The sequence below is a fragment of the Schistocerca serialis genome, chromosome 6, assembly GCF_023864345.2.
Source record: "Schistocerca serialis cubense isolate TAMUIC-IGC-003099 chromosome 6, iqSchSeri2.2, whole genome shotgun sequence".
NCBI lineage: Eukaryota > Metazoa > Arthropoda > Insecta > Orthoptera > Acrididae > Schistocerca > Schistocerca serialis.
Window position 1 is genome coordinate 696,334,924 of NC_064643.1, and position 22,250 is coordinate 696,357,173.

The window sequence follows — 22,250 nt, forward strand, 5'->3', positions numbered from 1 at the left end:
CCAGCAGCCAAACCCTTCCAGTTCCCTTATGTTGCAACTGTCTTTTATTTAAAATCATCCAGTGTCTGTTGTGTTTTATGGTAGCAGCAGTAACAACATGACTTATACCATGTTAGGTCCAGTTTTCTGTGAGAAGCCATAGATCAGAACGTGTTAACGTCAGTTTAGAACAGACCTCGAAGTTGTGGCGGGAAAACAAAATGTATGGCAGTGTACAAAGCGTGTTACAGCAGAAAAAAACAATGTTTCGACAACAATACAGGGTCACAGGGAGCGTCTCTTGCGACTTGCAGTATAGTCTTTGGGATCTTACAGTACGGATGATGAAACTTTAAACTGATCTGTGCAGTCGATCAATACCTTCATATTTAACAGAATTGTCACATGAGCTCAATGCTGGCATTAATACAGTATCTGTTTTAGATATATGGGAGGAGAGAGATGCGGTAAAAAATCTTATCGAGATCGCTATCGGATGAACTTAGTAGAGCTTTTATAGTTGATAATTTCTCTCTGTTGGATGGTACAGAATAACGATGATAGAATGTTGGGGTGATAGACGTGAATGGGTCCTGAAGGACGTGGATCTCTAGTATCTGTTTGTAGTTTGGAGAAACACCACAATGCAGTATCTAAATACACGTCCTTATCCCAATTCCCATACTGTCTTTTATACCACATCGTGTTGCAGGAGCAAGCTTTGGCGCTGACATTACACATCGTACATAGTTGGCAGAGCTATGGCAACATGTTCCCGTTTCCATCGAATGGTCAAAACACAGTCCTGTCACAGTAACTTAGCTTTGCCTGTTTCTACACGGGTGGCAGAAGGTGATGGATATAGCTTTCTCCGACTTCTACTCAGTTCCGACTTACATTGGAACGATAACATGCGCAAAGCTGCAGGGATGGTAGCGCAGAGTCTGAGGGGCAGTTGCAAGATGCATAGGGACTACCTAAAACCACGTTGGAATTTTACAGTAGCAGATAGGTTCGAGAAAGGTGACTCGTTCCGAGATATGAGAGGCCAGAAATATGATTCATTAGTGGCTGAATCATTAAAGGGTTTCTCCATCAGATACAACGCAGGTATGTGGTTGAATGGAAGGCCTTGATTCCAAAACATAGACATCATTTCTACCAAATGCGTAGTGCTAGAGATCTGAAAAGCTAGTGTACATTTCTTACGATCCCAATCAGCACACCATCTATGTGTTTGTGATCCTTCTCAATCAACTACAAATACTGGAGAAATATCTAGCGGCGGCATGAGGGAGTTGCAAGTACTGGTTTCATACCATGCTCCTTAGCCGAATCACTTTCAAAATTCGGTAATTTTATTACGAGGGTGCAACGTCGGCAACGTGTAACCACACTGCGGGTCTGATAATATACACTCCTACGATCACCATCTATATTCAGTGTCGCGGTATTTGTCTGGAAAAACCATATCATTTGGAGGTAATACCATACCTCGATTTATAAAGCCAGTATAGCTTTTAACATTGATACTAGTATGCAGCTGAAGAAGGAAGATAGCTTGTGACAGTAACATACAGTAGTTGCTGTGATCGTGTTTTTTTTACATCTGGATTTTGCAAGACGATTACGCCTCTCTTTCTAAGAAACAGTGGTAGCACTCGCAAGAAAAACTTATGATACATGTCCACCGATCGCTGATTTTCTCTCAGTAGTCTTTCGTATCGTCAGGAGTAATTTATTGGCGAAGTATTATGCTTAGTAGTAGGGCATGCGTGATAGGTTCGCCATGAGCATCAGGCTTATAAAGTATGTGTGTGTGTGTGTGTGTGTGTTCTGACATGTGCAAAGGGAGTGACTATGTCTAGATGTAAGGAAGGTATGGATTTGACGTGGAATACTGTGACAGCAAAGGGAAAAGTATGTCAAGTCATAAGAATGGTACTGATATTTCTATTTCTAGGGCTGCATCCGTCAGCAGGGTGTATTTCCGATGCTTCGCTCATTGTCGAATGTTGTCCAATTGAGAGGACAATAGTAATATTCAGTTGTAAGTATAGCGATCAAATATGTTTGTAATTAGTTTCCTAGTGTAATTCTGTATAGGGGTGTGTGGCGCGCCGCCGTTGGGTGGCCTGTGGTGGGAATGATTCACGTTTCCAGCTAATAGTAGGAGCCATCCGAATGGAGAGGCCTGTTGGGATGCAGGAATGTACCGGTAGCTGATTTAACCGTATCATCCTCTAGATGGCTGAACAGCGAACTAACAGTATGTGTTGGATAGCTTTCGTGATCGCGTAGAAATTTGAGAAGATTCAATATGGATATGTGTTTGATCTTTTCCATTATTCCAGCTCATGTAAATTGTCCTGTTGACAGCTTCTTCACATTTCCCTTCTTTATTTAATTTAGAGAACATCGATTGTAGTGTGAGCATCCAGCAGGTGAAAGACTGATGGAAGACACGTTTGCTGGTTCTCTAGACATGAGACACACCTTAGCTGACTTTGTAAATTACAAGGATGATTTGGAATCTGCTACATCACCGACATAGGTATTTGCGAGTGGAAATATCAGTTTGCTCTATTTTTTTCGCGTTTTCACGTAAAGATCTTAGCAGGCGGGATAAGCTTCTATTTACTCATTGGTTTACAAAACGCTCCACCTCGCTAAGGGTCTGGGTTTCTACAGAAATATTTTCCAGTCCGTATCTTCGGAATTGTGCAAGCGATCGGTAGCATACTGCTATTTGCTTGATATCGAAAAGTATCGCGAAAAAAAATGGTATGATATTCTGACAAACCATGTGAAATTACATGTGTTCTTGTAATTCCAGAGTCTGGAGATTGGTGTAGAAAGCAAGCAACCAAGCAGGTAGGGACGCAAAATGGTGATGTCTTTGTGCTTAGGGGAACCGATCCAGCCTCTGTACAACAGTCTTTGTAGTATATATGGGAGTGTCTGGCGGTCGCTACTGCATTTCCTATCATGAGGGAGGTGGAATGAAAACAATTTTGTTATGTGGAAAATTATGTGCACTATAGATACTGAGACTAGTTCCAGAACCATTGTCATAAAGAGGAGACATATCCAGTACATTGCCTAGTGTCAGCCTACAGCAGCAATCCTAATATTTAATTGTTGCTACACTGATAAATATGTGTCTGGTTCCCAATATTCTTGTGTGTCTGGAGTCGACCATAGAAAGCGTAGAGGTAAGCAAGCATGCCATCCTTTGTATACCAGTTCAGAGTCCGAGAAGGCTTTCGACTTTTGATGATTTGGCTTGCAACTCCCCGTGGACGAATAAATAGTGAACTAATACCCAATTTGCGATGAGTTGACTTCGGGACCGCGTGTGTCACGTGTATATCCTGCAGAAATTTGAGAAGATTCAATATGACGAGTGTTTGCACTGGGAGTATTGACAGTGTTCGAACTTCTACTATTCAGATCCTACTTGGGCCGCATTTACGGTGGCAATTTCCTGCGTCGGCACTGCACTGCGACACGGTGAGCACGTGGAATGTATTTGATGATCTGTAGGTCACTCTGCAGGGTTTAACTGTCAGTGCAATATGGCGAACTGTACAAAATAGTTTCGCTGCTGAAAGTCTCGTCTGCAGAAATAAAAATGTGGATAGTGCTTCCACACTGGCAACATCAGTAATTTGGCAGGTACATTCAGTAAGAGCCAGTCAAAATGCTCCATTCACTCACAAGACATCCTTTGTGCCATGCTGTAGGAGCTTCTACATAGCGGTGAGAACGTTTGCATTTCAGAGACATATGTTGAAAGCAGGACTTAACGATTTCTGGAAAGGGTAACACGTGATGGACACGGAGGAGCTATGTTAGGACCATAAAGAGGACTGCATCCGGTATTATTCTGGGCTATTTTCGTAAACAGCTCCTGTTAGGGCAAGATTTTCCATGCAGATAAGCTGAGACATTACGAAGCTCCTACAAAAATGACCATTAACTATTTCTGGGACACTTTACGATTTACATGTTGGGCTGATATGTGATGGATGGACTCTGCCATTAGGAGTATCAGGAAGAACGCATTTGGTGTTATTATCGACTGTTTTCTTTAACAGTTTCTGAAAGCATTGCAGAAGATTTCTATAGTGCGTCCAGAAGGGGGCTTGGCTGTGATTTATATAGACATAAGACATCAGTATAACGTTGAGAGCATTTAACTGCACCTGTGCAGGTGAGTCGCTATGCAGACATCTCTCACTTGGCAATTAGGCCTGCACTGGACTGGCTGGGTAAGCACATACGTGGCTGGAGGCGTCTTGCGTGTCCCGTTAGGTTTTCTAGGAACAATGCAGCCTGTGCTGTTCTGGGAAGCATTGGAACAAATTTCTATAGCGCGACCTGAGACGTCAGTATCCACAGGTAGAAAGGTATCGCGCCAGCAGTGGTAACCACGCACGCGGCCAAGAGGCGTCTCGCATATGGGACCGGCGTGAGCACGCCGCCCAACGTTTGCACCTTGGATTTCTGTGGCATCAGTATAACACTCGATGAACTCTAACTGTAGATGCGACTCTGACCTACCGGTTGCCGTCGGCAGTGGCACGATAGTAATGGCCCATGCGTTTGTCTATCCAGGGGTAGAAAGCGGCGGCATCGATGCATGCGCGCGGTGGAGCCTTTGATAAGTCGCGCTTGATGATAGTTCGAAAGCGTTTTTTTATGAGCAATAAGTGTTTGTGCACTGCATTATTTTCGACTGTTTAAGTGTAGTGAGTGTGTTTGCATAGTGTTACACATGCATTATTGTTTGACAATTTACGAGTTCTTTTCGTGTCTGTAGACTGTGCAATGCGTTATTTACATAGTTTAGTGCAGATCTGTATGCTGTTTACTGCATTATTTCGATAATTTACGAGTTGTTTGCGTGCCTGTACAGCAGTGTACTGCATTATTTCGGTGATTTACGACAAGTTTGCAGGTCTGTATGCTGTGTACTGCATTATTTCGGTAATTTACGAGTAGTTTGTCTGTCTGTACATCAGTGTACTGCATTATTTCAACAATTTACTAGTAGTTTGCAGGTCTGCAGACTATTTACTGTGACCCAAAGCACGTCAGGGCGAGTGTTTTGTATCAGTTTAATAAATCTACTACATGAAATTCGTAGCTAAATGAATTATTCCGAAACTAAATGAAGTACACTCCTTTCTCTCTCCAGCAGCCCAGTGCAGGATGAGTCGTTTTCCCACCAATGCCTAGAAAGAGGTGGTGGTCGGATGATGTAGGTTAGCGGAGGTAGCCCAAGTGACCTATTTTACCACCATTTTCTTAGGTTAGTGTAGGTAGCTATGGTGTGTTGCATTGTCCAGCTGGAATTTGAGCTTCCTGCCATTTTCTGGGGGAGTGGAGGTGAGGGGGGAAGAGAGGGGTTAGGTTGTTGAAGGTGGCCCATTAAACCTATCTTCCTGCCAAAGTTTATGGAATGTCAGAAAAACCAACAGTGTCAAGACTAGCAGCCCGCTAGCCTCCATTTTGGCCCAGTAGCGCAGTCCTGTGGTCTATACAGGTGGAAACAAGTTTCAGCTATGCAGAAATCACAGCCAACATAACAAAGTTCGCCCTCATAGAGAGCTAATTGGATCACCGTTTCGCTGGTAAGGCGCAAGACGTCATCACTGCACCCCTGAAGGCGAATTCCCACGAAAAGCTCAAGGCAGAACTGATACAGCGAGTCACTGCCTCACAGGAGGACAGAATATGTCAAGTGAGAATATTTGGAGATCATAAGTCATCACAATGTCTGAGGCATCTGCACAGCAGGTTGGATGCAATCACCGTGCCAAACAACTTATTGCCTATTCTGAGAGGCAACAGATTACCACAAGAAGTAAACGCAATAGTGGCATCTCAAACAAACATGTCGTTCAACATTGTGGCAAAACTTGCAAACCAAATACAGGAAGCCATCACCCTGGCCCATGTTTGCACAGTCGTGGCACAGCGCAGCGTTACGATGGCCTCAGCAGCAGTCACATAGGCTGGTTACAATTCGCTCAGGGCAAAAGTAGAAACGTAATGCACGCAGGTCTGTGCACTGCTGGCACAAGGCAGCGCTGGAAACAACACAGAGTGCTATTGCAGATGCTCCAGGAGCCGATCTGCTAGCAATGCTACATTTTCTGAGGCTGAGCAGCCTGCTGTTGGTATCATGGAAGATTCAGCGAGCAGGCATGAGAATGTAAGGCATTGTGCTTTCACTCAAATGCTGGAGGTGGCCTGTCATAGGCATAACCGACTGTCCATCACCATCTTGTGGCCTGTTCATCAGGGACAGAAGTTCTGGGCTGAAATTCCTGGTGGACAATGGTTCAGACCTGAGTTCCCTACCACGGTCTCTGAATTATCCCTGAAGGCCGCGAACTGCCTTTTGTCTGCTCGCTCCCAACAATTAGACTATTGAGATCTTCAGCGCCCAGAGGATAGACTTCAACTTAGGATTACGTCATCCATTCACATGAGACTGTACTGTCTCTGATGTCATGGAAGCTATAATCGGCGCAGATCTCTTGGCACATTACAACTTCTTGCTGGACTCTAAGTGATGGACAGCTTTATCAGGTTGACCGATACTGGGTTTCATTGCAGCGCAGCCATCCACGGTGCAAAACTGATAGAGGCACAAGAGGGTGAATATGCTTCTCTAGTTCATCACTTTCCGAATTTGACCTGACCACCAGGAATGCCAAAGAAATACCGCACAATACAGTTCACAATATCAAAACGACAGATGGACCACCAATGTCATGCAGACCTAGGCATCTGGCACTGGACCACCTCACTATTGCTAAGGCAGAGTTTGACACTATGCTACGGGAGGGTCAGAATTTCAGGAACAGTTGACTGCAGTACTAGCAGGACTTGAAGTGAAAGTTAGTTCCCCATTGCAGTGGACTGAGGCTATGTGCTATGCATTTAAGGTCACAAAACAGAGCATGGCTGACACAGCCCCTTGCACATCCCAAACTGGACTCACCCCTAACGTTAGTAGTGGACACAAGTCAGATGGCTGTCAGCACAGCGCTACAACAGTGGTCAGAAGGCTCATGGCAACCACTGGCATATTTCTCTCACAAACTGTTCACATATCAGAGAAAACAGAACGCCTCTGACTGTGAGCTCCTGGCTATGTGTGAGGCTGTTAAATACTTTCGACAACAGAGTGTGTGTTTACAGTCTTCACAAACCATAAGCCATTGGCTTATTCATTTGAGCAAAACAGCGTCAACTACTCTCCTAGCCGATATAACCATCTCGAATTTATAGCGTAATTTAGTACTGACATCAAGCCCATTTTGAATATTCATAACATGGCTGGTGGCCGTCTTTCACGTATCAGCAGCTTGACAAGCCCTATTGCCTTTTCTTCACTGACCCAAGTACAAATAAATGATGAAGTGCTCTGAATATGCGGTGACAATTCTACATTAGCATTACGACTGGAACTCACTGATATTCCAGGAGAAGATGCCAGGCTGTACTGTGACATCTGCTGAGGAAGACATCACCCTTTTCTTCCATCAGCATTTAGAAGACAAGCGTACAACAGCATCCACAACATGTGCCAGCCAGGAGCCCAGCCCCACATTTGTCTTATGTCCGAACGTTTTGTTTAGCTGGGGATGGACAATCACTGAAGGTGTTTACAATGCCAATGGTGTACGGCTTCTCGCCATGTGCATACGCCCATTGGTGATTTTCTGAATGTAACTACACTCCTGGAAATTGAAATAAGAACACCGTGAATTCATTGTCCCCGGAAGGGGAAACTTTATTGACACATTCCTGGGGTCAGATACATCACATGATCACACTGACAGAACCACAGGCACATAGACACAGGCAACAGAGCATGCACAATGTCGGCACTAGTACAGTGTATATCCACCTTTCGCAGCAATGCAGGCTGCTATTCTCCCATGGAGACGATCGTAGAGATGCTGGATGTAGTCCTGTGGAACGGCTTGCCATGCCATTTCCACCTGGCGCCTCAGTTGGACCAGCGTTCGTGCTGGACGTGCAGACCGCGTGAGACGACGCTTCATCCAGTCCCAAACATGCTCAATGGGGGACAGATCCGGAGATCTTGCTGGCCAGGGTAGTTGACTTACACCTTCTAGAGCACGTTGGGTGGCACGGGATACATGCGGACGTGCATTGTCCTGTTGGAACAGCAAGTTCCCTTGCCGGTCTAGGAATGATAGAACGATGGGTTCGATGACGGTTTGGATGTACCGTGCACTATTCAGTGTCCCCTCGACGATCACCAGTGGTCTACGGCCAATGTAGGAGATCGCTCCCCACACCATGATGCCGGGTGTTGGCCCTGTGTGCCTCGGTCGTATGCAGTCCTGATTGTGGCGCTCACCTGCACGGCGCCAAACACGCATACGACCATCATTGGCACCAAGGCAGAAGCGACTCTCATCGCTGAAGACGACACGTCTCCATTCGTCCCTCCATTCACGCCTGTCGCGACACCACTGGAGGCGGGCTGCATGATGTTGGGGCGTGAGCGGAAGACGGCCTAACGGTGTGCGGGACCGTAGCCCAGCTTCATGGAGACGGTTGCGAATGGTCCTCGCCGATACCCCAGGAGCAACAGTGGCCCTAATTTGCTGGGAAGTGGCGGTGCGGTCCCCTATGGCACTGCGTAGGATCCTACGGTCTTGGCGTGCATCCGTGCGTCGCTGCGGTCTGGTCCCAGGTCGACGGGCACGTGCACCTTCCGCCGACCACTGGCGACAACATCGATGTACTGTGGAGACCTCACGCCCCACGTGTTGAGCAATTCGGCGGTACGTCCACTCGGCCTCCCGCATGCCCACTATACGCCCTCGCTCAAAGTCCGTCAACTGCACATACGGTTCACGTCCACGCTGTCGCGGCATGCTACCAGTGTTAAAGACTGCGCTGGAGCTCCGTATGCCACGGCAAACTGGCTGACACTGACGGCGGCGGTGCACAAATGCTGCGCAGCTAGCGCCATTCGATGGCCAACACCGCGGTTCCTGGTGTGTCCGCTGTGCCGTGCGTGTGATCATTGCTTGTACAGCCCTCTCGCAGTGTCCGGAGCAAGTATGGTGGGTCTGACACACCGGTGTCAATGTGTTCTTTTTTCCATTTCCAGGAGTGTATATGTTCCATGCCATATTCACCTTGACATAGTGGGATCACTTCCTCCATTGAATGGTCAACATTATAGTGGGACCACTTCCTCCACTGAATGGTCAATGTTCTTTATTGACAATGATAGATCATTTCACCCACTAGCCATAGGCAGTGCCCATCGATAACATTATAGCTGAAACATTGGCTTTGACATTTGCAACAGTGGAATTAGTGAAATCTGGTTGCTCTCTGCATACCACTACTCGTCGTAGTCAGCAATTGAGTCACAGTTTTTCAGCAACTTACCAAGTTTTGTGGGTATGTCCATCACCAGACTACCATTACCATCCAACTAACAATGGCAGGGTGGAGCACTGGCATCACTCCCTGAAGGCGGCACTCATGTGCTTCAACACAACTTGGACATAAGCTCTTCCTGCTGTACTCCTTGGCGGGCAAACCACATATAAATCTCAGATCGATTCTTCAGCTGAAGGTGTAGTCTATAGAGACATTGCATCATACAGGTGAATTCATTGGCACTGAATACATCCACACAAGACCAGGTGGAATCCTTACACCGTCTGCAGGACCATTTCACTCAGATCCAGCTTTTGAAAGGTCCCTATCATGGTACATCGCTTTATTATGTGCATCAAGATCTAGACAGCTGCTCCCATGTCATGTCCCATACTGATGGTATAAAACCACCATTGCAACCTATGTACACTGTCCCATACCATGTGTTAAACACCATGAGGTAAACAAATGCTGAACATCTTGGTGAACAGCAAGACAATGACTGTTTCCCTCAACAGGGTCAAACCTCTGTATGTATACCAAGAGGCATCACCATCTATCATCTACAACCCCATGAAGACATCAGAATCTTATAAAGCCTCAGAAAACTCCGACACAGTACAGCCACTCGCGCAGAAAACCCATTCTGGACGAAATGTTCATTGTCCTGTTAGTTTCCTTGACACCGATGCTCCACATCCATCAAGGCAGCCGATATAGTGTCTGACACAAGTGTTGTCACTTGCTAGTGTAGAATTAAGTGTCTACCTAGTGTTGGTCGTACAGTATCACATGATGTAGCCATTAGTACGGCAACAGAACGCAGCATGTTATTCTCAATGGAGAGAAATCTTCCAAAGTAAGAGTGATTTCAGGTGTGTGGCAGAGGAGTGTCGTAGGACCGTTGCTATTGACAATATATATAAATGACCTTGTGGATGACATCGGAAGTTCACTGAAGCTTCTTGCGCATGATGCTGTAGTATATCGAGAGGTTGTAACAATGGAAAATTGTACTGAAACGCAGGAGGATCTGCAACGAATTGACGCATGGTGCAGGGAATGGCAATTGAATCTCAATGTAGACAAGTGTAATGTGCTGCAAATACAAAGAAAGAAAGTTCCTTTATCATTTAGCTACAATACAGCAGCTCAGCAAGTGGAAGCAGTTAATTCCATATATTATCTGGGTATAGGCTTTAGGAGTGATTTAAAATGGAATGACCATATAAAATTAATCGTCAGTAAAGAAGATGCCAGACTGAGATTCATTGGAAGAATCCTAAGGAAATGCAGTCCGAAAACAAAGGAAGTAGGTTACAGTACACTTGTTCCCCCACTGCTTGAATACTGCTCACAAGTGTGGGATCCGTCCCAGACAGGGTTGATAGAAGAGATAGAGAAGATCCAACGGAGAGCAGCGCGCTTCATTACAGGATCATTTAGTAATTGCGAAAGCGTTACGGGGAGTATAGATAAACTTCAGTGGAAGGCTCTGCAAGAGAGATGCTCAATGGCTCAGTACGGGCTTTTATTGAAGTTTCGGGAACATATCTTCACCGAGGAGTCAAGCAGTATATTGCTCCCATGAGGATAAAATCAGAGAGATTAGAGCACACACAGAGGCATACTGACAATCTTTCTTTCCACGAACAATACGAGACTGGAATAGAGGGGGAACCGATAGAGGTACTCGGGGTGCCCTCCGCCACGCACCGTCGGGTGGCTTGCGGAGTATGGATGTAGATGTAGATGTAGAAGGACAGCACGAGCACAGTTCATTAGTATGGGTTGCCTACATGAAGGGTAAGTATACATTCAGAGGCAAACCTATTATTCTCCCTTGATTGAAAGGCCCTTAACCTGTAGTTCGCCACGACTCCCCCTCCTCCTCCTCCTCCTCCTCCTCCTTCCCCTCTTCCTCCTCCTCCCCAAGCCCTCAGGGAACTCTCCTCGTCGAAACAAGCACACCTCTGATACCAGTTTGATTAATTTATTAAATCGCCCAATTAATTAAATCCACACTCTGGAAGACCCAAGAGGCCTCCCCCTGCCCCTCCCAGATATTGGTGGGAGAAATACATTGTAGTGTATGAAATATTGTCTAAACAATTTAGACAATGTTTGCTTTATGGGATTCTAGGCGGTGTATGGAATATTTAAACAATTCGACACATTTTTTAATCTGATTGCGCTTTGAAATGCTGAGTAGGCTTAGTTTATATTTTTGCTGCCAGAGTCAAGGATGTTAAGGCTCTTATTATTTATTTTCCTGACTTTTCGAAGCACACTGGTGTCTAAGCATAGATGGGAAAATCAGAACAATTACATATATAAAAGCCCATGACATACTTCAAAACCCGCTGTCACTTTCTGCAGGCGAATAAATTACTTGAATCTCAGTGGCAGACTATTTTGTACAGACCGAGAAACATACAGCAGTCGTAATGCACTGACGTTTAAACCTTGCAAGAGTGGTCTACATATCATGAATGGAATGAACTGCTGTATAGTAGCCATTGTTTCTGGTCTCCTGTGCGTGTCTCTAATCGTCAGGGCACCGCAACAAATGTCAAACCCTCCCATTGTCCTAATTACAGATCACATTACTAAATACCACCAACCACAGACCCCATATCGGCCTCATTTGGTCTCGCAGCCCCCAAATAAAGCATCAAGTGGTAGTATTCTGTTGAATGGGAAATTCCAGACTCGCTTCCTGTCTCTGTGTTTCTCAAGAAACCACTCCCTGATTGTCCACGTGAACCAACGTCCCGAAACATGCAGACAGAGGTTAGTATCTCTCCTCAGAATACAGTGTTCCTATTGGCTAATGCTGCAGACGAAGAGAGAGACAATGCAATTTCGATATCAAAAAATAGAGTGAAATGGGCCATTTCCACTACCCTTTCAAATTAATTGCTTAATAATTTACAGGAGTCAAATACATCGCTTAAAACATTCACTTCCACCATACGATGTTCCTTCTTTGTAATAAAATATATTTTCAATGTTTCAGCATCACACGCAATCATTATGCAAATCAAGTAATGAAATTTCCACCAAAAATAGATTGTAGGGCTATATCCAACGACTTGTTTGCACCAACGTTTGAAAGCAAAAATACCCGCCTCCCCCACAACGTTTCACTAAACCTATCTGAAGAAAAAAAAATCCTACCAATCACACAAACTAGCGATCACGAGGCGTGTGCCATTTGCCATCTACGCGTAACCCCCTTCCGCAACGGCTGGGATAGAGACCCAAACCCACATGTACTGTTGTAATGACGTTCTGTTCATAAATAAAAGAAAAAAAAGCACGTAACTTGGGTGCAAAAAAGAAAATACCAAATGCATGTGTGCACACAATACAACTATTAGAAACAATAAACTGATCAATCGGGAAATTTACGTTGCTATTGGGTTTTTAAAAGTATTATAGAATTCCTAAATTGGTTCTCTCTTCTACATTCAGAAGTAGGGAGGAAAAAGTATGACACAGTAGAGACAACAGCTAATACCAATGCAATACAGAGTCCACTGCAATGTACTGAGAAGCACTAAACAAGACAAACTTAAGCCGTGACCCAGTCCATAGGAGTAGTTGTGATGACTAGATGTCAGAGATAGCTGAAAACACTCGGACACCCCAAACGCTCCTGTCCTGAGGTCCACATGCAGCAGAGCCATTCCCATGTACACCATCAGCACTGTGGTTGGTGAAAATTACCACTGCAGCCGCTGTCAGGGACGCGCATGTACGTCAGTGTGCACCACCCCAAGGCCATGGACGCCATCTGGGGATAATTGGACTGGTAGAAATTCGGATGTTATCAATACCTCCAGGACAAATTCCATCACTTTCAATCTTCTCTCACATAACACACACATGTTCACTTCTGTCGCACACACCCAGCACACTGGTCACTTCGCCAGCCCTCACTGCTGTGGGCAAGATCAGACAGATGGGCGCATTCTTTGCATCCGCCACAGGCTGAGCTAATCGATTACTTTCGGTTGCCATCTGCTCATGTCCACTGCTGCAGCCAGCCGCGGTGCACCGTGAAACAAGCAGCTACAGCTTAGACCTGTGCAGTAGTTCTAAACAATCCACCCCGACATAGACCACCCGGTTAAAAAAAAAAAAAAAAATCTCACTTTACCCAAGCCGAGGCCATACACTTCCCATTTCTCACTCGAAATGTCAAATGTATGTGAAATCTTATGGGACTTAACTGCTGAAGTCATCAGTCCCTAACCTTACCCACTATTTAACCTAAATTATCCTAAGGACAAACACACACACCCATGCCCGAGGGAGGATTCGAACCTCCGCCGCGAAATGTCGATTCCTCCCGTTGCTACAAGTAATTTTCGAAGGTAGAAGAAATAGGACAATACACACGTTTTCACATCGCTGAAGTATCGTTATTTGTTGTGAAAATCCTGTGCAGGACTAAGGCATACGCTATATTCCCTCTAACTGTTCTTTCATCAGGCAGAAAAACATATTTTCTCCTCTGTAACAATCTGCAGCACAGGACTAGAATATTAAACTCATCTGTGCCTCATGATGGAGTCCTAAGATCTACCAATGTCACGGGACACCACCTCACTTTCGGACTCTCTCTTAAGGTTACAGTACAGAGAAGTTGTAAATATGAGGTTTACACTACGTATCTCTTTATGAATTCGGTAATACATATGATTTTATTCAAATGATCGTCTCTCTCTCTATATAGGTGAGAGATTCAAATACCGTTAAAAGATATCATCGCAACGAAAAAAACGCCAGGTCAAGAACCACATCTGTGGTACCCTAGCCACCACTTCCACCCACCAGGCGGCGTATCACTGATATCATATTGATAGGCTAATTAATTAAGTTTATCATGAGAGTCACTTTGCATGGCGAGTAATTCTTTTTTTTCAGTAGTTGGATTACTCTCGCCTGGTAGTTCAAAGGGGAATCTTTCAGGGGGAGATGATGATCTTTTCGAGGAACATTATTTCATACTTTTTCTCTGTTCGATGATACAAAATAAGGATGATAGAGAGAATGTTTGGTTGATAGACTTGAATGTACCCTGAGGAATGCAGATCTAATTTGGACTGTAGTACCTGTAAATACACTCCTGGAAATGGAAAAAAGAACACATTGACACCGGTGTGTCAGACCCACCATACTTGCTCCGGACACTGCGAGAGGGCTGTACAAGCAATGATCACACGCACGGCACAGCGGACACACCAGGAACCGCGGTGTTGACCGTCGAATGGCGCTAGCTGCGCAGCATTTGTGCACCGCCGCCGTCAGTGTCAGCCACTTTGCCGTGGCATACGGAGCTCCATCGGAGTCTTTAACACTGGTAGCATGCCGCGACAGCGTGGACGTGAACCGTATGTGCAGTTGACGGACTTTGAGCGAGGGCGTATAGTGGGCATGCGGGAGGCCGGGTGGACGTACCGCCGAATTGCTCAACACGTGGGGCGCGAGGTCTCCACAGTACATCGATGTTGTCGCCAGTGGTCGGCGGAAGGTGCACGTGCCCGTCGACCTGGGACCGGACCGCAGCGACGCACGGATGCACGCCAAGACCGTAGGATCCTACGCAGTGCCGTAGGGGACCGCACCGCCACTTCCCAGCAAATTAGGGACACTGTTGCTCCTGGGGTATCGGCGAGGACCATTCGCAACCGTCTCCATGAAGCTGGGCTACGGTCCCGCACACCGTTAGGCCGTCTTCCGCTCACGCCCCAACATCGTGCAGCCCGCCTCCAGTGGTGTCGCGACAGGCGTGAATGGAGGGACGAATGGAGACGTGTCGTCTTCAGCGATGAGAGTCGCTTCTGCCTTGGTGCCAATGATGGTCGTATGCGTGTTTGGCGCCGTGCAGGTGAGCGCCACAATCAGGACTGCATACGACCGAGGCACACAGGGCCAACACCCGGCATCATGGTGTGGGGAGCGATCTCCTACACTGGCCGTACACCACTGGTGATCGTCGAGGGGACACTGAATAGTGCACGGTACATCCAAACCGTCATCGAACCCATCGTTCTACCATTCCTAGACCGGCAAGGGAACTTGCTGTTCCAACAGGACAATGCACGTCCGCATGTATCCCGTGCCACCCAACGTGCTCTAGAAGGTGTAAGTCAACTACCCTGGCCAGCAAGATCTCCGGATCTGTCCCCCATTGAGCATGTTTGGGACTGGATGAAGCGTCGTCTCACGCGGTCTGCACGTCCAGTACGAACGCTGGTCCAACTGAGGCGCCAGGTGGAAATGGCATGGCAAGCCGTTCCACAGGACTACATCCAGCATCTCTACGATCGTCTCCATGGGAGAATAGCAGCCTGCATTGCTGCGAAAGGTGGATATACACTGTACTAGTGCCGACATTGTGCATGCTCTGTTGCCTGTGTCTATGTGCCTGTGGTTCTGTCAGTGTGATCATGTGATGTATCTGACCCCAGGAATGTGTCAATAAAGTTTCCCCTTCCTGGGACAATGAATTCACGGTGTTCTTATTTCAATTTCCAGGAGTGTAGTTTTGAGATGCGCAGCAATGCAGTAGCAAAATCCTCGTCCTTCTTTCAGTTCCTGTAGTGTCTTTTGTACTAACTTGTGTTGCAGGAGGAAGCTTCATTTTGGCGTAGGCCTTACACATTGTACACTATTGATGGAGCTACGACAAAATGTCTCCATTTCCACTGAGTGGTCAAAAGAGACAGTCCTGTCACATTAACTCAGCTTAACCTGTGTCTGCATGAGGTACAGAAGGTGGTAGATATAGCACTCTCCGACTTTTGTTCGGTTCGAACTTAAATTGCGATGATCACATGGGCGAAGCTGCGGGGCAGAGACTGAGGAACAGTTGCAAGATGTAAAGGGACTGTCTTAAAGCCACATTGGAGTTTTGCTGTAGAAGATACGGTCGAAAAAGGTGACTCGTTTCGAGACATGCATGCGGCATAAATATAATTCATCAATATCTGTAATCATTAAAAGCCGTCTCCTTAGGATACAATTCAAGTATGTGGTTGACTGGATAGACTTGATTTCAAATCACAGGCAGCATTTCTACCAAAAATTGTGCACTATCAGGACTCTTGGGTGTGCCTGTAAAACCAAGACTGCCTTTTATGCAGGGTAACAGTAACATAGTAATTGTGATCGTGTTTTTAACAGTGTTGTCCTCACACAAAATGTATATTGCCGGTGGTAGAGTCCTCCTGTGGTCAGCTTCAAATGTCAGTTCTCAATAGTGTTCCTCGAAAAGATCATCATCTCTCCTTGAAGGATTCCCCTTTGAACTAAAAGGTGAGAGTAATCCAACTACTGAAAAAGAAAAATTACTCGCCATGCAAAGTGACTCTCATGATCAATTTAATTAATTAGCCTATCAATATATCAGTGATACATCGCCTGGTGGGGGGGGGGGGGGGGGGGGAGGTGATGGCTAGGGTACCATGATTATGATTCTTGACTTGGCGTTTTTTTTTCATTGTGATGATGTCTTTTAATTATATTTGATTCCCTCACCTACAAAAGAAGAGACGACCATCTGAATAAAATCAGATGTATTACCGAATTCTGACATCTAGCCATGACAACTTATTACTATGGAATGGATTGTGGTTTGGATGTGTCATGTTTAATGCTTCCCAATACATCACAGTTGACTCTGTCTTGAGGTGGTATTTGGTATTGTCCCTATTGTGTCATGCATTTTCCTTCCTCCCTTCTCCTGAGTGTAGTGGAGAGAACGAATTTACGAATTCTATAGCACTTTTAAAAACCCAACAGCTATGTCAAATTCCCGATTGATCTTTTTTTGCTTCCGATAGTTGTATTGTGTGCACACATGCGTTCAGATGTGTGTCTCTCTTCCGGCTGGTGCGATGGGGGCTACGCTGTAGACAGCAAACTACACGTGCCTTATGATCACTACTTTGTGTGATCGGTAGGATTTTTTTCTCCATCAGATATGTTCAGTGAAACATTGTGGAGGAGGAGGGTGTTTGAGCTCTCAAACATTGGTGAAAACAAGACGTTGGATATATTTAGCGATACAATCTATTTGTGGTGGAAATTTCATTACTTGATTTTCATAATGTTTGAACGTGATACTCAGACGTTTTATTACGAAGTAGGTTCATCGTAAGGTGGAGATGAGTGTTTTAAGCGATCTATTTGACTCATGTAATTTGTCAAACAATTAATTTAAAAGGGCAGTGGAAATAGCCCATTTCACTCTATTTTTGATACCGTAATTGCATCAGCTCTCCCTTTGTCTCCAGCATTAGCCACTAGGAACACTGTATTCTGAGGACAGATTCTAACCTCTGTCTGCATGTTTCGGGATGTTCGTTCACACAGACAGTCAGGGAGTGGCCTCTTGAGAAAGACACAGACACAATAAGCAAGTCTGGAATTTCCTATTCAACAGAATGCCGACACATGATGCTTTGTTTCGGGGCTGCAAGATCAAATGAGGCCAATATGGGGTCCGTAGTAGGTGGTGTTTAGTAATGTGATGTGTAATTAGGACAATGGGTGGGTTTGACGTTCGTTGCGGTGCCATGACGATAGAGTCACGCGTTGGAGACCCCAAACAGTGCCTACTACACTGCACTTCATTCCAGTCATGATCAGTAGACCATTTTTCCAGGGTTTAACTGTCAGTGCAATATGACTGCTGTATGTTTCTCGATCTGCACAAAATAGATTCTAGTAATTTGTCTGTCTGCAGAAAGTGACGGCATGTTTTGATGTATGTCAAGGACTTCTAGGTATGCAATTGGTCTGATTTTCCCATCTGTGCTTAGACACCAGTGTGCTCCGAAAAATGAGGAAAATAAATAATAAGAACCTTAACATCGCTGACTCCGGCAGCAGATATGAACTAAGCCTACTCAGCATTTCCAAGCTCGATCAGAATAAAAAAAAGGGTCACAATTGTTTAAATATTCCATACTGCAATCGACTTCCTGACAAATTCTTTGAATATACCACACACCATCTTGTATCCTGTAAATCGTTTAAACAAACAGTATTCCATACACTGCAATCAATTTCCCATCAAATTCTTTAACTAAATAAATAAACTATATTCCAATCAGGGCCTTGTATCGCGTAAATTGTATAAATAAACAATATTCCACACGGTCTCAATTGTTTAAATAATATTCCATAAACTGCAGTCAGTTTCCCTCCAAATAACCGATCAACTGAGTCGCTTTCCAGGCAGTTCCCAGGAGGGAAAGGGCTGGGAGGTTTTCCAGATGGTGGATTAAATTAATAGTTCGATTTAATTAATTAGTCAATCAAACTGAAATCAAAAGTGTGCTTGTATCGATGAGGGGAGTTCCCTGAGGAGGACGAGGAGGAGGAGGAGGAGGAGGAGGAGGAGGAGCAGACGTGAGGGAACAATACGTTAAGGACCTGTCAAGCAAATGGAAGGATTATCCCCAGGGGCTCATAACCTGTCAATCAAAAGCATGGATTATCCCCAAGGGGTCTTCATCGTCTTAGCATAACAACAGGTTAAGAACCTGTCAGTCAAAGGAGAATAACAGGTTTTCTCCTGAATGTATACTTGACCCTGATGTAGGCAACCCACACTAACAAACTGTGCTCATGCTGCCCTTGCCCTGTTACTATAGGCAAGTGAACTGTGGCTGTCAAAGCAGGAGTGCTGAGTTTCTTACTTTTTATATCCTTACTCTATGTATTCCTTTTGTTCGCTGCTTTTCTGAACTTATCATGTCATGTTCGCTCCTTGCTATTTAACTGTTACTGTGTTACTATGGGTTAACCAGTTCTCTTTTAGAAGCAATTCTGTTTTCTGGATGGTTTGAATGCATTAAAGTATGATATCCTTTTATTGATTAGCAAGGGTGTCGGTAGAAGATGTAGCTGCAATAAAGTTCTTATATCACCAGGCGAGTGTTTGTTGCTATTTTTGGTTACAAGCACAACCAAGCAAAACTTTGAAAGCCATAGTCGAGCCAAAAAAGTTATAAGAAAATACGAAGGAATTGAAGGCTGACAATAAGAAATTAGAAGACAAAACGGAGATGAGTTTATCTGTTTTGACTCAACAAAGTGATATAGTAACAGAACTTACTGAGTCTATGAGTTCTATGAAAAAAAGAAATGTCAGAAGTTGAAATACAGCTTACTGATACAAACACTACACTCGATTCTGAAGTACAGCGAATCGAGGAGAGTCTTGAACCAATGGTAAACAGAAAGATGCAGGTATTAGTTTTCACATTAGAAACCGAAATTTCTATAGAAACAAATGCCGAGATTTTAGCATTAAAACCACTTGTATAATGCAAGAACTATGTGTAACGCAAGAACGATTGGGTGATATGGCCACTGAGACTCGAAATGAAGTTGAATTGTTGCGTCAACAGTTACAGAATACGTCGAGCAGTGTACCCCAGTTGCATAGATATCTGAACAGTTGAGTAAAGAAGAAAAGTATTATCCGTTAAAGAAACTCGGAGGTTGGGCCGCTTCCGATTTTATAAAGGACTGTGAATGAGTACTGCCAATGATATGAGTAATAGGGGAATAGTTAATACCGTTTTTGATGTTCTAGTGGGTAATGCAAAACGGTGGGGTTTGCATCTAGACATAACTAACCTAAAACTGGCGGAATTTAAGGATAAGTTTTTGGAAGAATTCTGGTCTATCTGAAAAAAGACAATTTATGCCACAAATCTGTTACCATACGAATGTTAGGTAATCATGGAAGGAATTACATGAAAGACTACTGTGACTCATGGTTTCGAAAGCTCTAATACCTAAGAGGCAGAAGGTTTGAATCTGAGATAGCATGGGATGTCTAGATACAAACTCCAAGATGACTCAAAAAATACGTTGGAAGTAACCATAAAAAGTTAAACGAAATATTGGAAGAAATAGAAAATGAAGATTTCTGGTGCAATACTCATGAACAACGAAATTTCAGACAAGTGTCTGAAACGTACGACGAATTAACAAGATAAGAGAATGTGGTAGAGACAATTTTGCTTACTATTGGCGAGATAACTCCCATAACGACAAAATGCAGAGCAATCAGGAAAACTAGTTTCCCCACAGGTCGAGGTCCTGGTGGGTGCGGCCCAAAATTGACAGGAACCATATGTTATTTCAAGATGAGGTTAGGGGCAGAAGACCAAAGAGTTGTCAGAATGGAAAGTGATTTCGGAAAAGGAAATACGAGGGCGGTTCAGAAAGTAACCTCCGATTGGTCACAGTGCGGGTTGTGGGGGGAGTAGCGACGCCATCTGTGCGTTCACGCACTCAACAGGTCAGTCGGCATCAAGCCGTGGTCGAGTGAACGTCGTACCTGCGCTAGTTTAGTTTTTGTGGCAGTTTGAAATGTGTACTGCAATAGAAAACCCCGCCAAATGTGAAGTGCGTGCTGTCATAAGGTTTTTTACAGCCAAAGGATATTCTGCAGCAGCTATTCATCGTGAGCTTTGTGCCGTGTACGGACCAAGAGTTATGAGTGAAGGAGTTGTCCGTGAATGGGTATGTTTATTTAAAAGTGGACGAGAAAACGTTCATGATGAAGAGAGGAGTGGTAGACCATCATTGGTGACTGACGAACTCGTTCAGACAGTTGATGCAAAAGTTCGTGAAAATCGACGTTTCTCAATGTCGGAGTTGTCTACTGGTTTTCCACAGATTTCTAAGACTCTCTTGTACGAGATAGTGAGAGCAAGATTGGGTTACCGTAAGTTCTGTGCACGATGGGTGCCCAAAATTCTTACCGACCACCACAAAATTCAAAGAATGGCCTCTGCATTAGACTTTCTGTCACGTTATGAGGACGAAGGAGAACCATTGTTAAACAGAATCGTGACCGGTGACGAAACCTGGATTAAGTACGTGAACCCTGAGACAAAAGAACAATCAAAGATGTGGGCACATTCAAATTCGCCTACCAAACCAAGAAAAGCCTCGCAAGATTTTTCTGCCAGAAAACTGATGGCAACGGTGTTTTGGGATGCCAAAGGGGTGTTGTTGGTTGAATTCATGGAACGTGGTACGACCATTAATCAAGACGTGTACTGTGAAACAATAAAAAAGTTACGACGGGCTATACAGAACAAACGCCGTGGTATGCTGACTTCCGTTATCGTTTTTTTGCACGATAACGCCCGTCCTCACTCTGCTCGCAGAACAACGGCCTTCTTGAGTCCTTCAAGTGGGACGTTATCAACCATCCACCTTACAGCCCAGACCTGGCGCCAAGTGATTATCACCTCTTCATGCATTTGAAGAAATGGCTCGGGTCACAGCGGTTTGATGACGACGAAGAGGTCAAAGATGCGGTCACAGGCTGGCTCCAGGCAGAAGCGGGTGATTTTTATGCAGAACGAATTTCAAAGCTTGTGAAGAGATACGATAAGTGCCTCAATCGCTATGGAGACTATGTAGAAAAATAGTGCAAAGATGTAGTTGTAAGATGTATATATTAAAATATTTTTATTTAACTTGGTGTATTTTTTTAAATCAACCGGAGGTTACTTTCTGAACGGCCCTCGTATTATAGGAATATCATTGGAGTGCAAACGATGGATACAAGCACAAAATTGGTCACAGAAGAAGCAGTTCAAAGAAAGAACAACCAATCGGAATGAAAGGCAAATGGCGATAAGCAGATTGAAGCAAGAGATTTGTGTGAGGGCGGATCAGAATTGCCAGTGCCGAAAAATGGACGAGTAGAAGAGGAGGAGGTAGTTGTGAAGAAAGTCTGTGAAATATGCGACGTGTTTCAACAACGG